Here is a 27130-nt window from a genome sequence, read left to right on the forward strand (position 1 = left end):
GTGAGGGAATCCGTAGATAAGATGGTGATTGCGGGGGGGGGGGGGGGGGGAGGGGGAGCCAACAGTCATTGTCGCACAGGGCAACCCCGGTGTTAAAGCTGGCCCTGCTTGCATGCGCACACTTCTTTGAATAAAATGTCTGCTTCTTTTATTCTGCTACTCTCAATTATGTTTTAAATTGCATCTTCAGTTTTAGGTCTACCATGTGTTCACCATGCTGGGCCTTTGGAAGCACCTCATTCCTCAGAACAATAATATTTTTTATTTGACATTTTGCCTCACTCCATGGGAGAGGTCTCTCCTTTTCCGTTCTAGGGCTGGTACAGTTTGGCGTCTCATGAGCGCAGGTAACCCAACTGATACGTTGGGGGTGGAGGGGCATATTTTAATTTGTTCCTGCGATGAGGTCTCAGAACAATCGTTATTACTTTATATGTTTTTCTGCAACTTTTTTGCATATCATCGCAGACTTTTGCTCAACCCTCTTGTAAAATCATTGGCCCATCGCAAACGTAGAGAGGCTTTGTTCCATTTGCAACCATGGAATACACTGTCTATTTGATTCAGGGTATGCTCGTTTCTAAAAGCCGCAGTGAGAACTAGGAAAACTATGGAGGGCCCGTTCTCTTGAAACAATATTTATCTGTTTGTTGCTTTTTAAATTCTGTATTTTACGCTTTCATTCATGGTTTTAACACCTTTTACCTATTTTATTTGGTATTTGCACTTGATTCAAATGTTGTCTATGTCAGAATGCTTTGTGTCTTTTATGGGCAAAAATTGGCCGAATAAAGATTAATTGAATTGAATGATGTACATTGCACCTGTAACGTAGGCACGTCTCATTGTGAGCCAATTTAGCATTCAAGATATCCAGCCTTAAAAAGTGATGTGACTCTCGGCGCCCCCTAAAATAAAGCCTGCTTTGAAAACAGTCTTTATGATATGCATCTTTATTGTTTTCAATTATAAACCAAGACATTTTTCATGACAAAGGAGGAACCAATCTCTTCACCATATTTTAAGTCCATTAAGGGATGCGTTGTTTTTGTTCTATACTGTAAACAAAAGCCCTTCTGCTAATAATTGGGGATGTTACTACCACCTGGGCCAAATGGTCACCTCTTTAATCCTTAAACGGAGCAAAACAGCCTAGAGGTGAGGATTTAACTTTTGCAAAGTGTTTGGCAAAGTTTTGTGCCCTGCTTTATTCGTTTTAAGCTCTTTTCGTTCAAAGCTGCAAATGTTGGATTGTGAAACATGTTACACAAAACAACAGAGCGGGCACAGAACCATGCTGTGCCAGTGGGCATCCATAGTGAGGTTGGACACAGTAGTGCAGGAACAGACACTGTGGGCATCTTTGTGACCTTTGTTTACGTGTAACAGGCACATTGTAAGGAACAGCCTCAAATGTGTGCTCACCCCTGGCTGTGGATCTGAAGGACAGGGGCTTTCGGCCTTTGCTTATTCCTTAAGAGATCCCTGGTGCATGTTCTACCTGTGCCGTGTGTCATTGTGTGTCTGCCTCTTTGTCTGTGGAACAATTTCCCAATATACAAAAGGCACATTTTGAGCTTTGTCATCTTTTACTCTTGACAATTACGTCTGTAATGAAGTTTGAGAATCCAGAGGAATTCTGTTCTCTTCTTAAATTGGAATTCCAGTCGAACAGCTCCAAGCGGCTTCTAATAGACCTGGTTGCATCATATGGGTTTTTGGACATTAGAATGCAAATGACTAAGGGGTGTATCTCAACATACGGACTCCTGAAATATCGATCTACAGACACATTGTGACCCTAACATAGGTTCCCAAAATGTCTCAAAGTAAGTGAACATATACTATTATGCACTCCACTGTGACAATATTTTAGAAGTCGACAATATTAGGGGCGTGCGAAATCCACGTAATTTGCTTTTGCATCATTAGCGCAACATTTCAATGAAATTACACCTAATTATGTGAAATACAAAGCTGACATTTAGCGCTTTATTTTAGCACAAAATAAGTTCTTTCATCAATTTTTGGCGCAAGGATGCATTCCACGCTTACAAATAGGGCAACATACAAAAGCACAATGAACAACAGCCGCGCGCTTTCTGTTGTGCGCCTATGTTCGCACTTCGCAGCAAGGCACATTTTTCAGTACTTTTTTTACTACGAATAGAGCATAATTATGCAACTTGGCACAATGGTGCAATTTCGATAACTCTACATAACAAGTGTACCGCGAAATTACTAAAACCCGCCAAATTACGCCACCTTAATAAGAATTTCGCCCGTACTTACATAAAATAGTCATGCTGTATCTATCAATCAATATTTCGACCGCGCCATTTCGAGAGAACACCCAACTATTAGAACAAAACAGGGCGATTGGACTGATTCTATTCATGCACCGACTGAAAGCGCTCGGGGCCTGCCGGGTTGAAGAGGCAGGAAGGAGACGCTTTCCTTGTGCCAGGCACTGGGCTGCGCCGCGCAGCGGGTTGTTAGTATGCAAGCCCCGTGCTTCGAGCAGCAGCGACCCCTGCCAGGGAGGCCGCTCACCCGCCTCGGATTAGCCACGATTGATTTCTACGATCTTTCTCGACGGCCCGGAATCCGCAGATTTGTTGGCACAAGGATTTGTTCGGGAGACAGGGCGAGGAGGTTTCTGCAGATAATTAGCCCAGGAGGGGGTGCCCCGAGTGGCAACGCAGCGTGTCCGAAGAAGATTTACCCCAGAGAGATCGCAGGGGATTTCTTTCATAGCGTGGGCCGGCTCAAGGCGCTTTGTCTGTGTTCTGTGTGTTGAGAGCGAAGCGTGTCAGAAGAATATTTAGTCTACAGTGGACCAGGAGAGATTTTTTTTATAGCGTGGATCAACTCAAGGCGCTTTAGCAATGTTTAATATGCGTTGCCTGAGAGCGCAATGCAAAGATAACATTATAGAGTCACACGCATCCGATTCTATAGTCCATGGCTTTCCAGATAACCAATCGCGATATATGAAAGAAGGGCCCTCACCCGCTGTGCAAAAGGCCCAGTTTCGTTTGTGTTTGTGTGACCGACCGCCCTGTGCCCTAAGAGTGCAAATGCCCCCTACATACTCGCAGTTAATTCCATGTCTTTGGGAGATGCTACAAAGGTGCTGGTGGGCGCCTGTCAGTATGGAAATACATGAATTGCATAAAGATGGTGTGTCCACACTACTAATAAGCCATAGAAGCTTTCTGAATATTCAAGCGGATACTATTATACACTACTATACTATTTGGTATAACACCTGTTAATTATAGCGTTTAGAAGGGTAAGAATGTAGTGCTAGATAAAAAATATTGTAATGATCTATTAAGATGAGTAAACTCACTCTTGCAGATGTAGAAAAGGTGCATACATGGGTTCAGCTTTTAGGTGTGGCCTAGGGATGGTGGTGTATGTCTTTTACCTAGAGTTTGAAATTGGCTTTTGGATCAGTCTTACTGTATTGTTTATTCCACAGGTTTTGTTTCAGATATGCTTCTTTTTTTTTGAGAATAACTCATTCTCCATAGTGAATGTAAAAAAAAAAAAAATCTTCTCTCAAACAAACTTTAAAATAGTTTAAACTTAAAAACACAAAAATACAGCCCTTTTCCTTTAGGGCAAATGGTCTGCATAAAAAAAAAGATTAGATTGAAAAAGCGATCACAAACATGCTGACCCCAAGAGGCCACCATCCCCTTGATGGTCAACAATCACAGCAAGTCACAATTTGCACCCTATTGTAAGAGTATTGATGCGGGTCTTCAGATTGCGGCCCACTATGAATAGGAATTTTATGAACTGACCTATTAGTACGTATGTTGGTTTGCAAATGTTCAAAATGGTCACAAAAACAGTGGTCACAATTTGCAACCAGTATTTTGTGACCAGTGTTTCGTGCTTTTGTTATGTGCCCGGGTTAGGCCCAAGTAACGGAGCTACACATTTTTCTTACATTGTCCTAATTTTGCACAATAACATTTCTGCTGTAACCTTTTGCACATAGTTGCATGCTCGACAATGTTGGATTTGTTTCTCTGAAACTACTTTGTTTACACATTGCTTCGCATAACGTTATCACGATGCCTCGAACACCATGTACAAGGCTCTAGACGCACTGTGTACAAATGTCGTTCTATCTTCATCCACAGGGCGACAGGGCTATCTACATATCCATAACATCCCTAATCTATATGTACATCACAAGGATGCTTCCTATTATAAATAATGAGCATCCCAAAAGATTAGCAGAGGAGGCACTTCAGCTGACACCGAGGGTCCCTGCATGCTGAGACTTCACCATGCAGCGGTCTGACATCTCCGTGAGGGGGTTTCCTGTTTGTGACCAAGAAGGGCTACTACATTCTCTCCTGCTAGGTAATGGGGGTTGGATCGTCCCTTGGGGGGATTCTTGGCTTCACACCAACACACACTCTAGGTACACGCAGAGTAGGGTTTGCACAGTAAGAGTACGCCTGATTACTGCCTTGTTTATTTGCCTGCATATATACACTGTTTTAGCACCATGGAAGAACTATATCTACTATTCACTGTTTTGGTGCTTGTAATCACTTTCATCTGCTTCTGTCTACTGATTATCGCAACACATGTATTCTATACAAGAACAACGTTGGTTCAATAGATACACTGAAAACGTCCCACTGAGTATTCTGTATATTTCTCTGAGGACAAGTAAGCACGAGTGACTGCGGCAAAAGGTTCTGATTTGTTTCCACAATCCCTGAGGGGCCAGGGTTGTCATATTTAGTGGTTGCCAGTAATCATTCGCTCCCTGGTAAGGTTAGGGGGGCTTATGGTGGCACCATGAGCTAGCTGGTCTCTAGACCAACATATCCTACATCAGTCCCCGGAATCAGTTTGGGCACCTCACCCAAAGTCTATGTTGTGCAACAAACACACAGATCCTATGGATTAGAAGGAACTACACAACACTTTTGGGCCTCTGTGCTTAGGAATTTTATGAATCCATCCACCAAATAGATGGAGTATCCAAGATACTACTCTGAGTTGAAGGACAGCGATCATGGCCATCATCCACTTTGGACAGTAAGACCACTTTGAAATCCTCCCAGGGCGCAGGCACTTGCAGTTGCTTTGTGAGACTAGACTTCTTCTTAGAATCTGCGCACACAAGGATAGGTTTAGGCACTGGAAATACAACAATATAGATAGAGAAAGAGTGGATGGCAGAACAACTAGAAATGGCTACAGTGTTGGCGGACAAGAGGCAGCAGAGTTTTTGGTGCCTTTCGGCGTGCCTTCACCTCTGCCTCCACCTCTTGAAGAACCTAAGAGATGGCCTACTGCCCAGCCATCAGCTTCCCCATAGCGTCCTGGAACTCTGCAGTGGTCACATACTCCTGGTGGTACTTTATGTGGGGGCTCAGGGAAATCAACAGTGAATCTTACCCTCAGCTGTAGAATGTGAAGATATTCACTTGCAGCAGGATGAGGTGTAACAAGGAGTGCCGCAAAAGGAGTACAGCTAGTATTTGGACATATGCAAGGGCTTCTTGGGACTGGGCTGTTGGTGAGGTATACTCCCCTTTCAGTTTGCAACCAGGTCAAGGATCCCATCAGGTGAGAAGCGGAATCTAGCAATTACTGCTTCACTGGAAATCCCAAAGAAGGGTGCACACACATAGCATAAGTCCCCACAATTGTGCAGGAACTAGTGGGATATTTGAGAAGTATACATGTCGCAGCTTGGAGTAACACATCCAGGTCCATGTTCTTTTACCTGGACGTTGGTCTCTATTGGACTGCTACTAGGTCCACTCAGACCCACCACAGCAAACACAGTAATATAAAGGATGTCTGGAGCACTGGATGACTCACCCTATAGAATCCAGTGGGAGGAGCCTGGAACTATTGGAATCTGGCGGATGTAAGTGCACATCACGGTGTGAGAGAAGCTCAGCTTAATGGTGCTGATGAGACATTCTGTTGGGTGCAAGTCCGATTTCCTTGCCAAATGGGGCATACTGGTGAATTACAATCATTGTCCAAATCCCGTGCCCAGTGCGCGCAAACCTGGCTGTACTCACTGGGGCCTCATGTGTCATTCCACCATTCTGCTGAATACACATGCCTTTAAGCAATTTCTCCAGCAAATATAGACTCTGGCATAGTTCTTCAAGTTGCACGCAAATCACCTGCGAAGGAGCCCTTGGTGCCGCACATGTCAGGCAAATGTCCTTCTCATTGGAGTGCGGTCTCATTTAGAGTAGGTGGTGAGATGGTATGAGCAGCAGATGTTCTTCTCTGCTGTGATACATTTCTTTACCTCTATGCTCCTTCTTCTCATACCAATCATTACTTTGAGGGTGATCCCTCCTCTGTCTGAGACAGGAAAGAATACAGGAAGCACCCCAAGACTTCAGTGCTTCCCTCCCATCCTCCTCCTGGACATCTCATTAGGACTCCTTCTCTGGCTTGCTGGAGAGGTGTTTGTACATGCAAGCAATGCATGATGGTAAGATCTGCATACCCACGTTGATTGGACACACATGGCTTGGGTGGATGCTGAGTCAACCTCCTTATGTTGTGTTGCGTTCTCCTGTGCTGCAATGCACATATTGCGCACTGGAAAGTGAGAGTGCTGATGTTAGCAGGTTGAATTGGCATTTGATTTTCCATGCCAGTGCCATCAGGGGTGGCATTCATGTTGGCATTCACTTGGCGATTTGTTGATATGGAGAGAAACCACTCTCCACAGGTCAGGGGCATGTTGACTGACAGATATGGGACAGTTGTGTCTTGACAATCACAGATGTGTTACGCGCTCTATGAATCTTCAGTCATCAGTAACCCCAAGACTGTTGCGTTCACAGTTTGCAGTGCAATCACAAGAGGGAGGCTGCTCCCTCTAATTAAGTATGCACTAAGGGATCGAAAATTCACAAGGCCGTATCAATGCGCTCGATTTTGCATGTGAATTGCATGCTTTATCTGAATCCATTCATTTAATTATTCTTGAAAAAAGGTTTTTTTTAAGCCTTAAATTCCTATACGTATGCAGGGCGTAAATACAGGGGGGGTGTTTGGGGTGTTACACCCCCCCTAATAAATACATTTTCTGCTGAATAGTTGGGTACAGATGTTTTCAGTTAGATATAGTGAGGTGTCTGTTGGATTTCACCTCAGATTTTTGCATGTACTCTCATTTCTTTTTGGAAAGTCCCCAAAAATGTTGTTTTACAAAATATTGTTTCTCTCACTTAGTGCTCCTACAAATCCGAGTTCCTCTCCCTTTCCCCTGCCCCTTAAGCCCCTCCCATGCGCCCTGCTTGTCGTATAATGTATTTAAACATTATATTGCAGCATGATTGTCGGGAAATATGACGCTCCCCCCTCCTACCCATTCTTAATGACCATGCTGCACCCCTGTACCTGAGTTATGGCCTGTTATCGCCTTCACACGTGCGTACCTGGTGCCAACATAGAACGCTGAAATCTAGTTACCTTTGGTATTCTAGGAAGGACGAGAAACAGGAGGCGCGAGGGAGAATGAGGCTGCCCGCGGCTCACGCAGTGGGCCACCTCAAAAGGACAGCCACCTTAGTGCCACATTAGGCACACAACCACCCCTCTAGTTGAGGGGACCCCGGGGAGTCCCCCAGCCCGTCGCGCCGGCTGCGTCACTTTCGGTGCGCAGAGGGTTGGGGCAAGGTATTTTTACCGGCCCATCTGGCGCCCTCTTCGGCCCAGGACACGCCGTCTCCCGCCCTACCGCATACCCGGCGTATCAGTTGGTGAGCACGGCTAGGTAGGACTGTTTAATGTTTTCATTTGTGTTGCAGGCGGAGTTACAGGGCGATCCGAAGGTGGAAGGGTACGGAAGGGTACGGAAGGGTACCTCTTCAGGACCACAAGAGGGGTGCTGTGCCAAATCCCATGAGTCTTTCCGGCAGGACCCTGGAGAAAAGTCAGCGCCCCGCTAGTCCTTCGGGCGGTTGTAAGCCTGAGCAACCAGGGGCTTGCCTTGCAATGCTCTGCCTTTAAAAGGGCGTGAGTAAAGTGGTGGACCTTTGGTTCACGGTATTCAAGGGGGGTATCCCCTCATAACTGGTAGCACCAATTGGGTTGGCCACTGTGCAATTTAGCTCTTCAGGCAGGCAGGTCAGTCATAGTGGATCGCCCGTAAGTTAACCCACCACGTTTGCATACTTTTGTATGAAATAAACCTGCAGCAAACTTTTCCCAACAAAATTGTGTTGCGTGATTATTTATTTCAAGTGCATGATATGTTTTGCAAAGGTGGGGAGGGTTGCCTATGTAGGCACTAGGCGGAGGAGCCGTTGTGAGTGGGTGCCTATTAACCGCATCCTTAAATAAATCTATATTGACCTAATCCACAATTGTGTCTCTAACGTAGCAGTACACGTGTCCATCTTACTTGGAACACGTCATGGAGCACCGTTATAATAAAAGTTTGTTTGGAGATAATGCGATTCTCATTACTTGAATGTGCAATTGGGGAATGCAAATGCTCATCACGTTGCACTCCCAGAAGAAGAGGATTGAGATGAACATGGAAATGCACAGGGGATTGGCCCTTTTGAGTAAATACGTACATCAATTCACAGTTCTAAAGCACTTTCTTCAAGAACATTCGGGAAATCTAATGAAATCTAAAAAGCAAGTGTATGCTTGCTAGATTGAGCTTTTTTAATGATTTTTTAGTGCATACAGTTGTGTCTGGCACATGTTGTGTTGCAATCTGTAGGGCAGGGTATTGTTGCAAGTTTTTCCTTCAAATATGGCATTCTGATTAATGGAAGCCTGGCATCCACTGTCATTGCACACGTGGAATGCATCATACAGCTGGCAACCATTTGGCTGCATTAGTTGGCAAGTGCGGTCATAGGGGTTGGTGGATCAGCCAGACAGTGGCTTTATGTGTGTGAGGTGTTCATGAGTTGTGCATACCCCTGTGGAGCGCTCTACAGGCATCGTTCTGGATGTTTTTGTTAGACTAGGTAGCATTATGCTCTATGCACCTACACACTGTGTTTTGACCTCTGTTAGTCTACAGTCATAGTTCATTACTGATATTGTATTCCCAGGGCCACAGGAATTATGCAGCTGCGCAATTATCCGCATACTTACTGATTTGCCACCTGATCCATTGCCTGCTGCATAATCTGCAGATTTTGACAATACAAAAATACAAATGTTTCTAGCTCAAATGGATCAAGTTAATGAAATGCAGCTAGGAGCTGCTGCACAACGGAAGACCCCTCCTAAAGCTTCACCTTTGAGTTGCCTATTGTTGCAGGTGGGTGTTAAACAGGTACTAATGAGACGAGACGACCTGTGGTCAGACAGTATTAATGTGCAAAAATGGCTAAATCATGAAGTATTGCTATCACAAAACGTGCCTTTTTAAGGCGTGTCTGCTGTGGCAAATATTACGTGCAGATTGCTTCTTTGCTTATGAAGTACCATTCGCACCATACTCCATAAGAAACCAATTTGTTTGGCTGTGAAAAGTGGGAAATTGTTAAGTCCTAGTTGTTTATCAGTGAGCATTAGATGTTGCAGTGAGTAGATGTTGAAGGCATCATAGTGGTCCTAGTCGGGGGAAATAGCCATCACAACGTAGCTGTTTCCACACATGCCATTACAACGCAATCGTTACAACGCATGCATCATTACAACGCGTATACTTTACTACACATATGCTTTTACCACGTATGTCTATACAACAGATTTTGTTGTAAAGGTATGTGAGGTAAAGGCATATGTGTAGGAAAAAAATATATGCATATGCGTGGAAACAGCCATGTTGTAGGCAATCCTCATCATTAGAGGAAACGGAGAGACTCATCCGGTTCTTCACAAAGACGTGCACCACCCCCCTCAGATGAGCTGCTTGCACAAACCACAAGGAAATTGGACCTGGGATGGGGGGCTACTATTTTAAGGGCTGGGTGGCAGGGGAGGTCGTGCAGGGGTAGTGTTTTAGAGTTTAAGGTAAGGAAAGGGCTGGAGTCCGGGAAGGGTCACGCAGGGGTAGTGTTTTATGGTTTAGGGTACGGAAAGGGCTGGGGGCCGGGGGGTCATGCGTGGTAGTGTTTTGGGGTGCAGGGTAGGGAAAGGGCTGGGGGCTGGGGGGGGGTCACGCAGGATTTGTGTTTTAGGGTTTAGGGTAGGAAAAGGGCTGGGGGCCAGGTGGGGTGTGCAGGGGTAGGGTTTTAGGGTTTAGAGCAAGGGAAGGGTTGGGGGCCAGGGGTAGTCTCGTTGGGGTAGGATTTTAGGGTTTAAGACAGGGGAAGGGTATTTATTTTAGAAAGGTTTGGGCCCGAGGGTGGGGCTTGCCAGGGGTCAGGGAATCCTTTGCCACACATATGCTTTAATCATACATGCTTTTGCAATAAATTTCGTTGTAAAGGCATGTGTGGTAAAGGCATATTCATTGAAAAAATATGCATGGTAAGAGGTTTGCGTTGTAATGGCATTCACATTGTAATGCATGCGTGGTAAAGGCATGCGTTACAATGGAATGTGATGTAACGTCATACAACCCCTAACCAGCTCCCCTGCTGCCGGTTCAGTGCCTCTTCCTCCCGCACTGCTAGGCTGCGCCTGCTCTACTGGAGAGCCTAGATAGCCAGGCTGACAGCCAGCCCATAGCCTCCCCTGCTACCAGTTACAGCCCTTAAGTGCTGCCCTAGGCGCAAAGACGCAAAAAAGAAGGCCCTTGCAGACCACATCGAGGCTAGCACCAACCACGCCAAGGAACTCTTCACCAGTGTCAGAGAGTTCTCCTGCCCAGCAGCCACTGAAAACTCGATTCATCCCTCACAGGAATTCTGCAACACTCTAGCAAATCACTTCAACAACAAGATGTCAACCATCTACAGGAACTTCAACCCGCAACCCACTGGCCTCCTCAGCCTCGTCACTTCTATGAAAACCACCCTGACCACTTTCTCACCGCATGACAACAGCTTAACACACCGGCCACCACAGCTATAATGAACTCCATCCACTCGGGAGCACCAACCAACCCATGCCCCCACCTCCTCTTCAACCTCAGAAGTGACATGATCAGTCACCAATTTAACGCCATCCTCAATGCATCCATCACTACCTCCATCTTTCCGGATGCCTGCTAACATGCGGAGGTCGGAACTCTCCTCAAGAAACCGCCTGCAGGCCCCAGCGAACTCCATAACGACCACACTATCTCGCTTCTCCTGTTTTGCTGCCAAAATACTGGAGAAGGCCATCAACTTTCAGCTCACGAACTTCTGGAGAAGAACAACTAGCGAGACCCCTCTTAATCTGGTTTCAGAGCCAACCACAACACTGAGACCGCCCTGATTGCCACCACAGACGACATCCACACCCTACGCGACAGAGGGGGAATCGGCCACCCTGACCCTTCTAGACCTCTCCGCTACCTTCGACACCATTTCCTACTACACACTCATCAAGAGACCGCACCAGTTTGGAATAAAAGAAGATGCACTCAGATGGATGGCATAATTCCTTATGGGACGCACGCAGAGAACCCGTCTCCCCCTCTTCATCTCGTAACCTAAGAACACCATCTGCGGTGTTCCTCAAGGCTCATCCCTCTGCCCCACCTCCTTCAACATCTACATGACTCCATTAGCCGACATCATCAGAACCCATGACATCAACATCATATCCAATGCCGACAACACCCAGCTTGTCCTCTCGCTCTCAGCAGACCCCACCACAACGAAGACCAACTTCCCCAACTGCATGAAGAACATTGCAGCTTGGATGAAGAACAACTGCCTGAAGCTCAATACGAATAAGACCGAAGTGCTGATCTTTAGCAACCATACCGCCCTATGAAACAACACCTGGTAGCTGGCAGAACTCGGACCCACCCCTACACATAAATAACACGCCCGCAACCTCAGCATCCACTTGGATAGCAAACTCACCATGAAACAACAGATCAACGTCTCCTCAGCCTGCTGTCACACTCTCTGCATGATCCAACCAATCTTCAAATGGCACTCCACAAGCACCAGGAAAACAATAATGCAAGCCCTAATCACCAACCTGCTGGACTACGGCAACACTCTGTACGCAGGCATCCCCAGCAAACTCATGAGAAGGCTCCATACGATACTGAACTCAGTGGCCAGACTGATCCTCATCCTGCCCAAATGGGCCCACATCACAGCACCTGAGAAACCTCCATTGGCTCCCCTTCCAGAAAAGATGCCAATTCAAACTCCTGACACACGCCTACAAAGCCATCCACAACCAAAGACTAGCATGCATAAACCACCGCCTGAACTGTCACCTACCGTCCATAAACATTCGCACCACCTCCCTCACTCTGGCACAGACACCGCGCATCCACCGTAGCCACAACGGAGGACGCTCCTTCTCCCACCGTGCCGCCTAGTCCTGGAGCGCCCTCTCCCTTCGAACATCACCCCACTGGCGGACTTAAGGATGACACTCAAGACCTGGCTCTTCAAATGAACCCAGCTTCCAAGTGCTTGGATACCCTCATGGGAGACAAGCCGTGCTCTACAAGTATTAAGTAATATGATATGATATGACAGTGCATAGGTGCACATTTATTACCTGGTATCGTAAGTGGCCGTATGCCTTTTTTTCTACCAAATCTTGTAGCTGTAGTCCATTTTTGATGCTGGTTAGATAACTCAGTCGACTAAAATACCCTCTAAAGATGTTGGGGTGCCAATCACTGGTTAAAATCCTGATGAGGATGACCGATCCATTTAAGTGTACCATGTTAATAAAACAAGTATTAATAATAAATCAGTACTTAGGCCCTCATTACAAGGCGCCCTATGCAGGATGCCATACGTTTCGCAGCTGACAAAATCTGACACCAATGCATTCCGAATTTATTGTGTCAAAATTTTCACTAATTCCAAGTTTTGCCCTAGAACCATGAGGTAGAACATGCAGATGTTGGCGTTTACTACCCTAAAAGCTGCACAAATTTAGTAGTTACTGGGCATTTTCCACTGGTAAATTTCAGCCTGGCAAAAACTGAGTGGGTGCAGCATGTAGTGCACATAATGGCAAAAAGAACAATTGATGGACAGAATACAGAACAATGTCATAAATTCACCCCAGTGTAGAGATCTGGGCCTAAATCCATCATTTTTTTGTTCCCCATGCCATTCCAGTTTAGACCCAGCCTCATGCAAATCAGTCTTAACCCTGCGCCCAATGGGAACAGTTTAGACAGAACTGCCAGGCCAGGTCCTCCCTGGACTAGAAACAAGCATCCTAGGACCGGTTCCGGGGTTTCACCCCCCATCTGCCAGGCTAGCTTGACTTCAGTGGCATGGAAAGCACGGGACTTAGTATCTTTAAGTGTATAACAACAACCATGTTATAAAAAAGATGTCATTCCAGAGCTAGATGAGAAGGTTTTCTTTAATATGTCACAATAACATGTTTTCAACCTCATGTAACCCAAATAAGAAGGATCTCAAGAAACTTAAAGACTGGCCAGAATAAAAGGTTCAAACGTTTTTCTTCTACATTATATATAGGTATCTAGGAAGTAAAACAGAATTTAACAAAAAATAAATCTTTAAAGGCATATGTTCTAATGGATGAAAGTACAAAAGGGAATAGGGCACCACGTGGTGCTGTTGTTTCAACAATTTTAAGCAACACTGCAATACGAATAGGTTTGCCTGTTTCACAATTTAAAAGCTCCCCTCTAAGACCTGAAAAGATCAGTGGTGGCTGGTGACATTTGAAAGTGGTGGGGTGTAAAATTATTGTCGTACTACACTCTGGCAAGCGAATGTAGCGAGCGAGCCTGACCAACCTACAGGGAGTTTGCGGGGATTCTCCCCCGGAGAAATGTTTGAAAAAGAGTGGACAAATGGTGCATTTACAAGCAAATTTGAGGAAGCAGGAAGGTTAATAAAGCAATACGATTGAATTATTTATCATTTGAGAAATTGCCAATTTTGATGAGCTATAGAGGACAATCTTTGCGTATGCTGATGTTATCATTTGCCCACATTAACTTTTGAACACACTGCTACACTTGTAATGGTTTTAACTATACAAGAAATACATTCATTGACTGTGCAGTGCTGTACATCAATATAATGACACTATTTCCTTACATTAATTTCCTGTTTTCATGCAATGGAGCTGCTTCCCTAGACACCCTTGCTTCCTCCCTCTGTACAATTCTAAATGTTTGTCTGCCTGCTCCCTGACTTGGCCTACAGCTATTTCCTTTCCAAATGACTATGTGCAGCGCTCCTGTGCCACATATCTAGGTTTTGATTGTTAAGTCCCATGGCACACATATCATGGGATGTATCTATAGCACAATATAATGGGGAAATTCTCTGTTGCTATATTATTGGGAATATCTAAAGTACTATGTAATGTGGATATTTTCTGTCACAATTTGATGGGAAACCACTTCAGCACATTTTAATGGCTACCTTCCCTGTTGTTATGTTAAGGACGCAATTGCACAAATCAATGGATGCATTTCCAATCAAAATATGACGAGGAAAATGTATTGCTGCAATAAAAAAACGTGAAAGTCCTGTAAATACCTGCATAGACGCCTGCAGGACTCCTTGGTATCAGAGCGCTTTATACGAGTGAATCACACACAACACATATTATGTTACAAGACATGGTGTCTGCTGGTGGATTGAAATGAAAACACTCAGTTTTTCAAACAAGAAATGCCATGCATGCAGCTGATATTTTCAACAATATGCCAATCTTTGTTTGCAGTGTTTTTAGAGCTGTGAGCGCCCATTCCCCGTCGTGTACCCAGAATGCTGCATGGCCACCAGAGAAGGGTCGGGGTTGATAAACGAATATGCCCGAAATGTGACATTCCTTTAGTTTGTGCAGGCGTCCACGCCTATTTTGCAATTTCATTTGTTAATCAGATTGGTTTATTACCACACTTGCTGTTTCATGTGTAACTGCGCCGCCACCCCCGCCAACAACAATAGAGGGTGACTCATACATTTCAGCGTGGTATAAACCAAGATGTCAAGCAAGTGACAGATGCCGATGTTCGCTATCTGGATTACATATTTTAGGGGGTTGGTGTATTTCACGTGAAGTGGAACTGGAGGCGGGTGGCCACCCGGTCCACTTGTGCCAGACCACCCGTTTTTGTTGCAGTGTATTCACTATTCATGAGACCAGTGTAAAAAGTCCCCACATGCACGCTGGGAGACATCAACATGGACGAATTCAGAAACCAAGTTAGCGCCTCACAAATCAAAACCCTTGTCGACTTCCCAGGAACTTGACATTGGCAGGCGCCCGGTCGGAGGGTACGCGCGGGGAGAGGGGGAGGCGTTTCATTTAATGATTAATTAAATAAAAACAAATAAACTTACCAGGCATCTCCCGCACCGGTCCCGCTTCGCATCACGTCTCCTCTCACAAGACGTCATTGGAACTAACTTCTCCCTACTCTTTTGCTTGAAGTTGACTGGCAAATCAAAAGACTGGATGCGACTGGGGGCGGCTACTCTGCTGTATTCTGGCATGTGACCGGGCATAGGGCGACTGTACGTCACTGCCGAGCAGGATCCCATCTTCAGATTCCTGCACTACACTAGGCATGTACAGCATACCTAATGTATTGTGAATGGAGTGGGGAGCTGAAAAACAAAAGCGCTCTTCTTGCAGATGCGCAGTCGGAGTCCAGTTCTAGACTCCTGCTGCTCTCGCCTGCTTGCGCTGCGCGTTTGTTGACTCATGCGCACTTTCACCTGTGAAGCAGCTGCCAGCACATGCCGGAAATGTAAACAGACGAATTGTCAAAGCTGTCAATTCGTCTGCTTACATTCTTGCTTTGCTGCCCGATTCAGTGAGCAGTTTCTTTTCGTGATTGCCTAGTAGGGCGCTACCCTGGCGCCCCTATGGACCAGCTGCCACTGGAAAATATGCAATAACGCGAATAATGTCCATTGATATAGCACATACCATAAGGTGGGTGGTATCTCAGCAAATTAACCAGGGGTGTTGCTATTACCGTACAGCATTTTTTATTGACCTCAGAAGGATGAGAGTTTGTTATCACCCCTGAGAAATCCTCAGTCTCTTGTGAATAAAGAAGCGATCCCGGTTTGTTCTGGGAGTGTCCAGTCTAGTTGTTGTTTACAGGGACTGCTTTACCCGTGCCATTAAGGATTTATATATGACAAAATGCTGGCATTCATCCGTGGAGTGATTGCAAGCAGTTTATTTTGGCACCCACTTCTTGCATTTATGTACAGTACCAGTAGCATTTGTAAATTGTCCTGAGTGCTTTGCTCGCTTGAGGATGTCAGCGTGATTTACAATGCAATATCTGGTGCATTTCACACACACTCTCCAGGGGGACATTAGCGTTCAATGTGTTCTTTGGTAGGCAGCAGTTTTATTGTGTTGAACGATAATCGTTTGAGGACGGCACGTTTTACGAGCTAATTTATATTTTTTTCTGGCCTTCAGCTCAAGCTGCATGGTGTTATAGGAACAGTGGATCTGCCGTTTATTTCGAAAAACACACGCAAAGGGGGGCAAAGAGATTAGTGATAGCATAGGAATTCTGTGCACTGAAGACCCTCGTTAGATTCTCTGTCAGGACCCAAGGGTAAGATTATGCGTCTCTAACTTTACTGCAAATGTAGCAGCCAATGAAAAACGTTATAACATTTCAAAAACTACATTCTGTATTAGGCGCAATCACCACAGGCAAATGATTACACAAGATCGTTGGGTGTTACACACTGTCCTGGGGTTCAAACTGGAGTTTTATGTGACGCCCAGGCAGGTTTGTTCTCCTCTTCATTTGTCATTTTCCCGACAAGAACAGAGTTTTTTCCTGAGTCTGTTAGACAGGAATGCTATTTGTCATTCACTCGCCCATCCACAGGAAATCGTCCATACGATCTTCCTGGTGTCCAGGAAGGGCAGGGGTCACAGGGTGGTTCTGAACCCAAACAATTTCAATGCCAGGATAATTTGCAGGCACTTCAAGATGAGGGGATTCACCTACAGAGGGACCTTCTTCTGGAAGGGGACTGGTTGATGCATCTTGATTTGAAAGGCACATATCTTTCAGTCCCCGTTTTTTTCCCGCACAGGAAATTTCTCCAATTTCAATGGCAAGATGCTTGGTTTGACTACAACGCCCTACCGTTTGGTCTGTCATCAGCCCCTTGGTGCTTTACCAAGTTGATGAGGCAAGTGGTAGGCTCCTTGAGGATGGAAGGGGTTCATCTTATTGTATATTGAGACAATCTCATTCTCATTGCCCAGGATCGGGCTACAGTGATGGTCCAGCTGTCCTGGATGATTAACCGTGTTCAGGAAGTGGAATTCATCATCAATGTTCCCAAGTCGGTGCTGGTCCCTTGCTAATATGTAGACTTTCTGGAGTTTCAGCTAGACTGTGTGGAAGCCCAATTACAACTTTCTTTACACAAAATCGAGGCTATCAAGAGAGAATTGAGGCCCACATTAGTCAACCGGACTGTGTCCTTGAGGTCCCTGGCCAGGATAGTTGGGTGTTGGCTTCATCTAGCCAGGTGATATTTTTGGGCCGGCTTCACTACAGAGACCTTCAATGTCTAAATTTCAGACATCTCCACAAAGGCCTATCTTCTGCGGAACAGATAGCCCTGTTCTTTGAAGCAAGGAAGGAGTTGGAATGGCGGTTGGACCATATAGAGGTCTGGAATGGCCTGACCATCTTTGGACTACTGCCGGAGACAAAGATGGAATCCAATGCCAACCGGTGGGGCTGGGGAGCGAGATGTGCTTCTGTCTGGACAGGGGGCCGATGGTCTCTGAAGGAACTACATTTCCACATAAATTGCCAGGAATTGTTCGCGGGGTCCTTTGCCATTCAGATGTTATCCCAGCAGAAGTCCAATTGTTGCATGCTATTGAAGATGGATATCTCAGAACAGTACATCAGCAAGTTGGGTGGAATGAAGTCCCATCTCTCGATGAAGATTGCCAAGGTCTTCTGGCATTACAACCTGAATCATTAAAATCTGGTGATTGCAGAGTATGTGCCAGGCCAAAAAAAGGTTGTGGCCGATTGAGACTCTCAGTATCTGATGGATTACAGAGATTGGAAACTGCCTTCCAGAGTGTTTCGAGCTCTCAAACACCTTTGGGACCCATATTTCATAGATCTGTTTGCCTCTCAGTTCAACAAGCAGTTGCCAATGTTCTTCAGTTGAAGGCCAGATCCTATGGCTTGCAATATGGATGTCTTTCTCCAGGAATGGCATCCAAACCTGAACTATGCGTTTCCCCCTTTGATAATACCCAGAGTATTCTAGCATTTCAGATGGCAGGTAGGAGAGTTGGTTCTGGTGACTCCGTTTTGGAAAGCACAACTGTAGTTTCCAGAGCTTCTGAAACTTTCCTGGGCACATCCAGTGCAACTTCTGGTATTGCTGAATTTATTGAGGGCTCTGAGCGGAAACATGCATCCACCAGTCGCGGTCCGTGGAGGGAGTTGCGTGGGGCGGTGAGGCGGGGCGGGGAAATGTAAACACCGGAATATGGATGAACGGAGGTAAGTACACATTTAAATAAATAAAACAAATTCCTTTGCGCACGCTGCATCGCAAAATTCGATACAGCGCGCGCAACGAAATTCGTTTTATTTATATAAATGTGTACTTACCTCCGTTCATCCATATTCCGGTGTTTACATTTCCCCACCCTGCCCCTCCTCCGCCCCGCCTCACCGCCCCATGGAACTCCCTCCACGGACCGCTACTGGCATCCACTAGTTCAATCGGGTCATCTGTCCCTGATGGCATGAACAGTTTCGGGGAATGATGAGCGTTCTCAGGCTTTTCACAGCAAGCCAATTTCTATGTCAGACAGTCTTGGTAGGCCAATACTAATAAAAGATATTCTTTGACCTGGAAGAGATGGGCTGGTTGGTGTGACAAACGGGGTTTGGATCCTGGGGGGCAGAACTGCATTCTGTACTGAATTTTCGTGCTTCCTTAGCAGATTCTGGCCTGGTTTATATACCTGTCTGCAATTTTTGTTCTGCCATTTCCGCTGGCCTTCTTCAGTTGGATGGTAAGCCTGTGAGTGAACACCATTTGGTTTGGAAGATGAGGAGAGGCATTTGCTTGATGCACTCTCCTTTACTTAGATTTTCAATTGTATGGGATGTTAATATTGTCCCATGTTTTTGGAGGGATTGCCAGGTAATGATATTTTATCCAGAAAGCAGTTGTCAGCTAAGTTGATTATGTTTTTGTGCTTCGTTTTTTTCAGCAGAGTGTTGGATGTCCATGCTCTGTGCTAGACTAAAGCATGCATTAAGAATGTTTGATTCTGCTAAGGACACGGAGGAGAGGATTATCCCATCCATGTAGATGCAGTATATGTATATGATGTATAAAGTTGTTACCTACTCCTATATGCTATACTTTACTGGTGCTGATGGTGTTAATGGTCATCATTTGTTATAGGATCAGAACAGAAGCAAGACTGATTCGATGGAAGAGGAACTCCTCTTCAAATTCTGGAGTTGTTCGTAAGCCTGCGTTCTCGCTTCTGGACGGTAAGGACTTTGGAGCTGGTGGTTGGTTTTCGATCTATTTTCATATTACTGTTGAATTCTACTTTACCACAAAGAAAGAGGAATGGACATTGTGTTGAAATTATTTATGGAAGCATGGTCCCTATGATTGGTGGTTGGACTATGGTATATGTTATGGTGATCATGGGAAATGTAGTTTTTGAAATGTTATAATGCTTTTCATTGGTTGTTGTTAAATTTGCAATACAGTTAGAGAAGCATAATCCTCAGTGTTCTTAATAGAATATTACATTCTAGAATTGTCTTTATCCATCAACACAAACATAAATGAGAGAATGTAGCACTACGGCCAGAGCTGCTGGCTGTGGAACTGTGGAACCTGGTTCGAGTCTTAGCGTCGGCTCAACATTCTGTGATTCTGGTCAAGTCACTTAATCTTCTCGTGCCTGAAAAGAAAAGAAAACAACTTTTTCCTTGTGTAATGTAACTGGTGCTCATGTAAAGCGCTCCAATACCTTTGGGTTGAGTTTGTGCTATATAAAAAAAAAACACGCACACTTGTAAGGAAAACACACAAAACGGTGCAAGGGGCCCTAATGCAGGTAAGGAGAATGGGCCTCCTGATTGGTGGGTGGGTACAAAACATAACCCAGGTTCAGTTGTCCATCAGGACTCTGAGGGGCCCCAGTGCCACTGCATTTGCTGCACTACTGCTGGTTATGCCCTTGACACAAAGACAAAGACATAGATACATGAGCGCTTTAGTACCTCTGCTCTCACATTACCTCAAACCCTCCCCTTTCCACCTTATTCACAACTTCCCCGCAGCTGTCTGGGTGATTGATCGCCTCGCAGGTGGATGTTATTTGTTGTATGCCCAGAAGGAAACAGCAAGAAATCACGTGTAATAAACTGCGCACAGAAGTGACAAGCAGCAGGAAGAACTGCCAGGCACAAAGAACAGCAGTTATTACATTCCTGAAAAATCTGCCCACACCAGTGAAATTGTCATATTTATAACTATATACTTGCAGTGCAGGACATGAGGGGAATCCAGGCGGACTCCGGATTTAGCAGCTATTATTGAGCTAGATCTGAAATATGCTGAATTTGCCCTGCACATTGACTGCTTGTGTTCTGAGCAGAAACCTGAAGGACCTCAGGTAGGTTTTATTTTCATTTCCAGCTGAGCCCAACACAAAGGCCTCACTGAAAGGGCAATTAGCCCTCCCTTTGTTGGAGTTTCATCCTGCCTGTGAGCTACCTGGAGCCTAAAACCTAGATGCCAATGCACCAGAGGGAAAGAAAGACATTCAGCTTATCACATCACAAGTGCCTAAGGGAAACTATGATTTGAAGACAGGTTTTTCAATGCATGTAATAGATATTCAAGTATTTTAAGAATGTCAGATGATACTGTCTGCATGAGTAATTACACTAATAATGATTCACATAGCACTTACCAATTATTTATTTTACTTTATTTCATTTATAGCTGTAATGTAGGGTGCACAAGTGATTTACATCATACCATCGCACACAAGTATGATACAAAGACAATGAATCATACACAAGTATAAATCAATGTACAGGAAATGTTGCTTAAGATAACGAGGGTTACAAGGTGTAGGAGTCACATATCATCCATACTGGTAGGCATTATATATTAAGTGCTTTATCTGGAGAGGCAAAGTCAGGATTTAAAAATTGAATCAGTGGTTGGGGTTATCTGCATTGAGACCTTAATATTAATGAAAGCAACCTTTTTTATCAACCTTAAAAAACGAAAGATTGAGAAAACAATATGTTTCTAAACGTATGCCTTGCCATTTGCATGCAGCTCTTTGATGCCAGTTCATAGATTACTAAGCTACATTAGAAGAAATCTAACTTCTGAACTGCAAGTAACAAAAGGATCTCTGTGACAAAAACAGTAACCCACTGAACTATCTACATTAAATTCTACGATTTGCATGTTGCACGTGCTTTGCAGCAGCTACCTTAAGTCTCAATCGTGCTATATGATGAGTCAGAACTGCGAACAGACAAAAACATGGATCTCTCCAGTAAGTGGATTATTCACCAGAGTTATCTTACCGTTATGTCTTAAAAATGTTTGGCACACAAAAAGTTCTGCAACAGGTGCCTTAACTCTAAGATATTTTTAAATGCAGCCTGTTTGTGACTAATTAAGTAAGCCAGAACAGATTCGATGTCACATTTGTCCTTGTTGCTAATTTCTTTGAGGCAGAGATTTTCAGAAATAAATCTGTAAATTGACTTTTCAATGAAAACACCCCTTGTAACTCCACCGCCTGTGACCCTCGATTCATATGATCCCAGAGTAAATGCTTTCCATTTCCAGCACTTTGTACTTGTATATAATGCCTACAAATCAGCGGCACTGGGATTAATAGTTACTACTACTCCTCAGTCAATTTTGCTCGTCTTATCGACTCCTCTAGGATGAAATTCACTGGCTGATTAGTAAGGCTTCAGGCCACAGAGCTCTATATTAGACACACCCTAATATAAAGGTAGCCTTGAGGGCTGTGCAGGGGCGGCCTTAGGCATGTGCAAGCTGTGCACCTGCACAGGGCCGCCAAACCCCAGGTGCTGCCACGAGGAATCGATACAATACATATTCGTGGCGGCCCCGGGCAGGGATTTGGCGGCCTCCGGGCGGGGCCCCCTACCTACGCTCCCTGCACAGGGCCACCATGAGCCTAGAGCCGCCCCTGCGCTGTGAGAGACAGAGAAAAGAGAGAGGTCATGCTTTCTATGTACTGCGGACAAGGCACTGTGGCTATGCCCTGTGTATAGTGTACACCAGTAGCAGCTGGTGTTTTGGAAGAGTGGTGGTGAGGGGAGTGGGGGGAAGGGGTCGCGGGATAACAAAATAAAAAAACAAATACATTAAAAAAAGCTTACCTACAGCCAACTGCGTTGCGCTGCTCTGCTCCTCTCCTATGCACATGCATGCTCCCAGATTCCACTGCAGCCAATCCTGACGCTGCTCTCATGTCATGAGAGCAGCGTCAGGATTGGCGTGAGTGCTCTGAATGTGCGCTCCCAATGATACTGAGAGCCAGTGCCTGCTGTCTCCAACTCGGCAATGCAGCTCGGGTTGGAAACAGTTTCCATGCGCATGACGGTTAGGCCGACCTGAGACGGCCGGCCAAACCGTCATGCGTGCTGACAACAGTGTCCATCACTCTCCCTGCAGCCAATCATCCCCCATGGCCCCGCCCCCAAAGACTTGGCAGGAAAGGAAAAGTAAAACAACAAAAAAATGTTTGTTGTCAATTTATTTTTCCTTTCCTGCCATTTTGAGGCAGCTGGCAAGGGGGCGACGCTCCTCTGCCATAGCGGAAGAGTTGCTGTTGGTGTACACAGGGCATAGCATGATCGCATGCCCTCTTCTTGGCGCATATATGTCACGGTCTGTGGCCTGTGTGCTATGTACAAACTGGTGGGAATGGCAACTATGCAACCCTAGCCATAATGTCTCTTCAAGCAGTTTGTTTTAGATAATGTCACAGGTTTTGTTTAATCTATTTTGGCGGTTTACTCTATGCCATTTGATGAGCACATGGCACATCCATTTAGCCCAGAGCATGCAAATCATTGTAGAAAGCTGGGAGCAGAGGGAATGGGTATACGCTATGACCACAGACCACGTCTTGTGGGTACAATCTGCAGGGCATGACCGAAGTCCATGTCCACTTGTCTTTGGAGTTAAGAGAAGTGGGTACTGAGAGTTTCCATAAGTCACTTTCCACTCCATGTTCCTTGAACCCACATAGCTTAGCCAAAGGTCATGCCAAGATGGTGTGGTGGCAGAGGTACTGGGCACAGAGTATGGCGAAAGTCCATGCCCTATGCCCAGTGCCTGTAGGGCACAATTAAAGGCCACGCTCAGAGGGTACAAGAAGTTGAGTACTGGGTACTGGATCCAGGGTGTGTTACAAAGCCATGCCCTGAGACCAGTACAACCAGAGCTGAGCCACTGTGAGCAGTGGGACTGGGCTTGTAAGTGCTGGCAAATGCTGGACAAGATATGCAAATGGTAATTAACAATAACAATTTCAAAATCCCCAACATTTATGGAAAAAACTGTTACGACAAGTTGTGGTTGCCTATTAAGAAGGTTTCTTATTACAAACACAATCCACTACTTAGGGATCAAAATGTTAATTAATGTTAAACATATATTAAAAAATATTTATTATTTAATTGCACATCATATTTTTTAACATTATTTTGTATTTATATTCTATTTTGAAATTAAATATGTATTTTCTTTTATATTTTTAACATACATTTATACATATTTCTACATTTAACTATTTTAAATACTTTAATTTCAACATTATTTCCTATGGGGTTGTATTTTAGTCCCTGCCTCCATTATTGTCTAGAGGGAGTGTGGCTGCACCAGTGATTGGCCCTGTGTAGTGCTGGACTTACTACAAAAGTGTAAGTTACAGCAAAAGTGTAAGTTACTACAGAAGTAAAGTTTGTGAATACCGAAAAGTAGTAAACTTACTCACAAGTGTAAACTTACAAAAAGTATGAGTTACCATTGTGAATCAGGCCCTATGTTGTTTGAATAACGTTGTTTTAAACTCTGCAATAAACCCTTATAAGGTCGATGGTATTTATATGATTACTACAAAGATAATAATATGATGGTGAATTGTTTGTATTCATTTGTATGTATAACCAGTGTAGGGGTTAAAGTCATCTGCATGACTTTGTAAATGTGTACAACTCTGATGTACATTTCTGTCTGGCCCTGAGTGTTTTTCCTTCCAATTAGGTTAGCCATCATGTAACTGCCCTAAGGGTTCTCCCTTTTTCTCAAATAAGAAATATCATAGCAAACCTTTGCTCTCCAAGGAGCACACAAAAAGTAAGAGGGTGACTACTGTCCCCTTGCCTAGCCCATGTGTGGAATTACAGCTGTGGTAGTCAATTTTTTACTTTTGGATTCCGGTCTTGATTCTAATACAGCTGTGAAGGAATTGCATATTAGCTCACCACAAATAAAGTCTGTTCAGTGTTATGTAACTTGGGGCCATTCAGATCCCTCACTGAGTGAGGGACTGTGTGTGTGTGGTGTGTGTGTGAGTGAGTGTATTCATGGATGTGCGCATGCCTGCATACATACATATATATATATATGTTAAACAAAGGCCGGAAAGCTTGGCAGGTCACTCGGCAGGTAGCCGTCCCTCAGGACTTCACTTTTCAGTCTCCTTGGCATCGCGGAAAATCGTGTAATCACCTGACACGTTTCGATGTCTCTCACATCTTGTTCACAGGCTTGCTGAAACGAGAAGCAGAAGAAGCTCTCTTCTATTTTCATTTATTTGCATATTTGATTAGTTCATTACCCACAGTGGGCTTGGTCTATTACAAAGCATTTGGGACCTGTAGTCCCTCTTCGAGCATTTACTCTTCCCTTGGTAGGTTTCTGTTACCATTGAATATATTAAAGCTTTTATTCTCTTCCTTAGTAGGATCCGTGATGTTTCAGGACAACATTTTACTTCAGGCTTCCTGCACCGATTGACTTTAGGAAGGTTCCAGTCACAGCCCCTCTTCAAAAGGCCGTGCTCCCGCCCCCGGCAGGGCAGCCAAGTAGAATTTATGTTAAACAAAGGCTCGAAAGCTTGGCAGGTCACTCGGCAGGAAGCCGTCCCTCAGGACTTCACTTTTCAGTCTCCTTGGCATTACGGAAAATCGTGTAATCGCCTGACGCGTTTCGATGTCTCTCAAATCTTGTTCACAGGATTGCTGAAGCGAGGAGAAGAAGCTCTCTTTTATTTTCATTTATTTGCATATTTGATTAGTTCATTACCCACAGTGGGCTTGGTTTAGTACATCGTCTATTGCAAAGCATTTTGGGACCTGTAGTCCCTCTTCGAGCATCTACTCTTCCCTTGGTAGGTTTCTGTTACCGTTTCATATATTAAAGCTTTTTTTCTCTTCCTTAGTAGGATCCGTGTTGTTTCAGGAGAACATTTTACTTCAGGCTTCCTGCGCCGATTGACTTTAGGAAGGTTCCAGTCACAGCCCCTCTTCAAAAGGCTGTGCTCCCGCCCCCGGCAGGGCAGCCAAGTAGAATTTATGTTAAACAAAGGCTCGAAAGCTTGGCAGGTCACTCGGCAGGAAGCCGTCCCTCAGGACTTCACTTTTCAGTCTCCTTGGCATTGCGGAAAATCGTGTAATCGCCTGACGCGTTTCGATGTCTCTCAAATCTTGTTCACAGGCTTGCTGAAGCGAGGAGAAGAAGCTCTCTTTTATTTTCATTTATTTGCATATTTGATTAGTTCATTACCCACAGTGGGCTTGGTTTAGTACATCGTCTATTGCAAAGCATTTTGGGACCTGTAGTCTCTCTTCGAGCATCTACTCTTCCCTTGGTAGGTTTCTGTTACCGTTTCATATATTAAAGCTTTTTTTCTCTTCCTTAGTAGGATCCGTGTTGTTTCAGGAGAACATTTTACTTAAGGCTTCCTGCGCCGATTGACTTTAGGAAGGTTCCAGTCACAGCCCCTCTTCAAAAGGCCGTGCTCCCGCCCCCGGCAGGGCAGCCAAGTAGAATTTATGTTAAACAAAGGCCCGAAAGCTTGGCAGGTCACTCGGCAGGAAGCCGTCCCTCAGGACTTCACTTTTCAGTCTCCTTGGCATCGCTGAATATCTTGTAATCGCCTGACGCGTTTCGATGTCTCTCACATCACGCGTTGGCAAAGACATTAATGAAATGGATCATTCAGACAGGCTGCATCAGGGAGCCGCAAGGCGAAGCTCTGTCGAGTGACCTCCCAATGCTCAAGGGCACATTGTTTATAATATTTCAACACGCCTGCCTCGCCGTGGCGAGGGGCACCATCACCGGCTGGAAAGAAAATACAGAATCCAGCAGGTGAGACTGTTGTTTTGTACTAACCAAGACTATTCTCAGCACAGCGCTTTATATGCTAATTCAAGTCTGCCTAATGATCTGCAATCCTACTACAAGAAATAAATATGCCTTAACTAAGCAAATTACATCTGAACTTACTGAAAGTGAATAATGTTACTCGCCTTAATTAAGAACTCTCTGTTCCAGCATGCACTGAGGAATTGCACTGAGCACCTGCCCACTGTGATGGAACTCAATAAAGCTGCTGCAAAAGTCAAATGAATGCGAGGCTCAGATGTGTTTGTGGCAGCCCAGGAAGAAGGGTTTTTATAACCTTGAAACGCGTTGGCAAAGACATTAATGAAATGGATCATTCAGACAGGCTGCATCAGGGAGCCGTATGGCGAAGCTCTGTCGAGTGACCTCCCAAGGCTAAAGGACACATTGTTTGATATATATATATATATATATATATATATATATCTCCTACTGGCAGTCGCCAGTAGGTAGTTATAGTTAAGACCTATTATCCATAGCCGGTTGACGAATCTTCGCGAAATTTTCAAAACTGGTGGGGCGCTCCGGTCCGCTCCTATCCTGAAAGTCTCGGGGCAATTCGTCAAGCGGTGGCC

At 44.9% G+C, this 27130-nt stretch overlaps 1 long non-coding RNA gene across 2 annotated transcripts in view; it reads right to left on the bottom strand.

Annotated features, from left to right (window-relative positions):
* The window catches only part of LOC146868227 (uncharacterized), a 342604-nt gene extending 327063 nt beyond the window's left edge, over positions 1 to 15541 (bottom strand). Inside the window, exon 1 of one of the 2 annotated variants that reach the window (XR_014962844.1) lies at positions 15411 to 15541. This is a non-coding gene — a long non-coding RNA (uncharacterized LOC146868227). The remainder of the gene's footprint in view (positions 1 to 15410) is intronic. The other variant, XR_014962843.1, reaches the window with a different exon arrangement.
* Positions 15542 to 27130: the final 11589 nt, after the last annotated feature.

The sequence above is a fragment of the Triturus cristatus genome, chromosome 1_2, assembly GCF_964204655.1.
Source record: "Triturus cristatus chromosome 1_2, aTriCri1.1, whole genome shotgun sequence".
Lineage (NCBI taxonomy): Eukaryota > Metazoa > Chordata > Amphibia > Caudata > Salamandridae > Triturus > Triturus cristatus.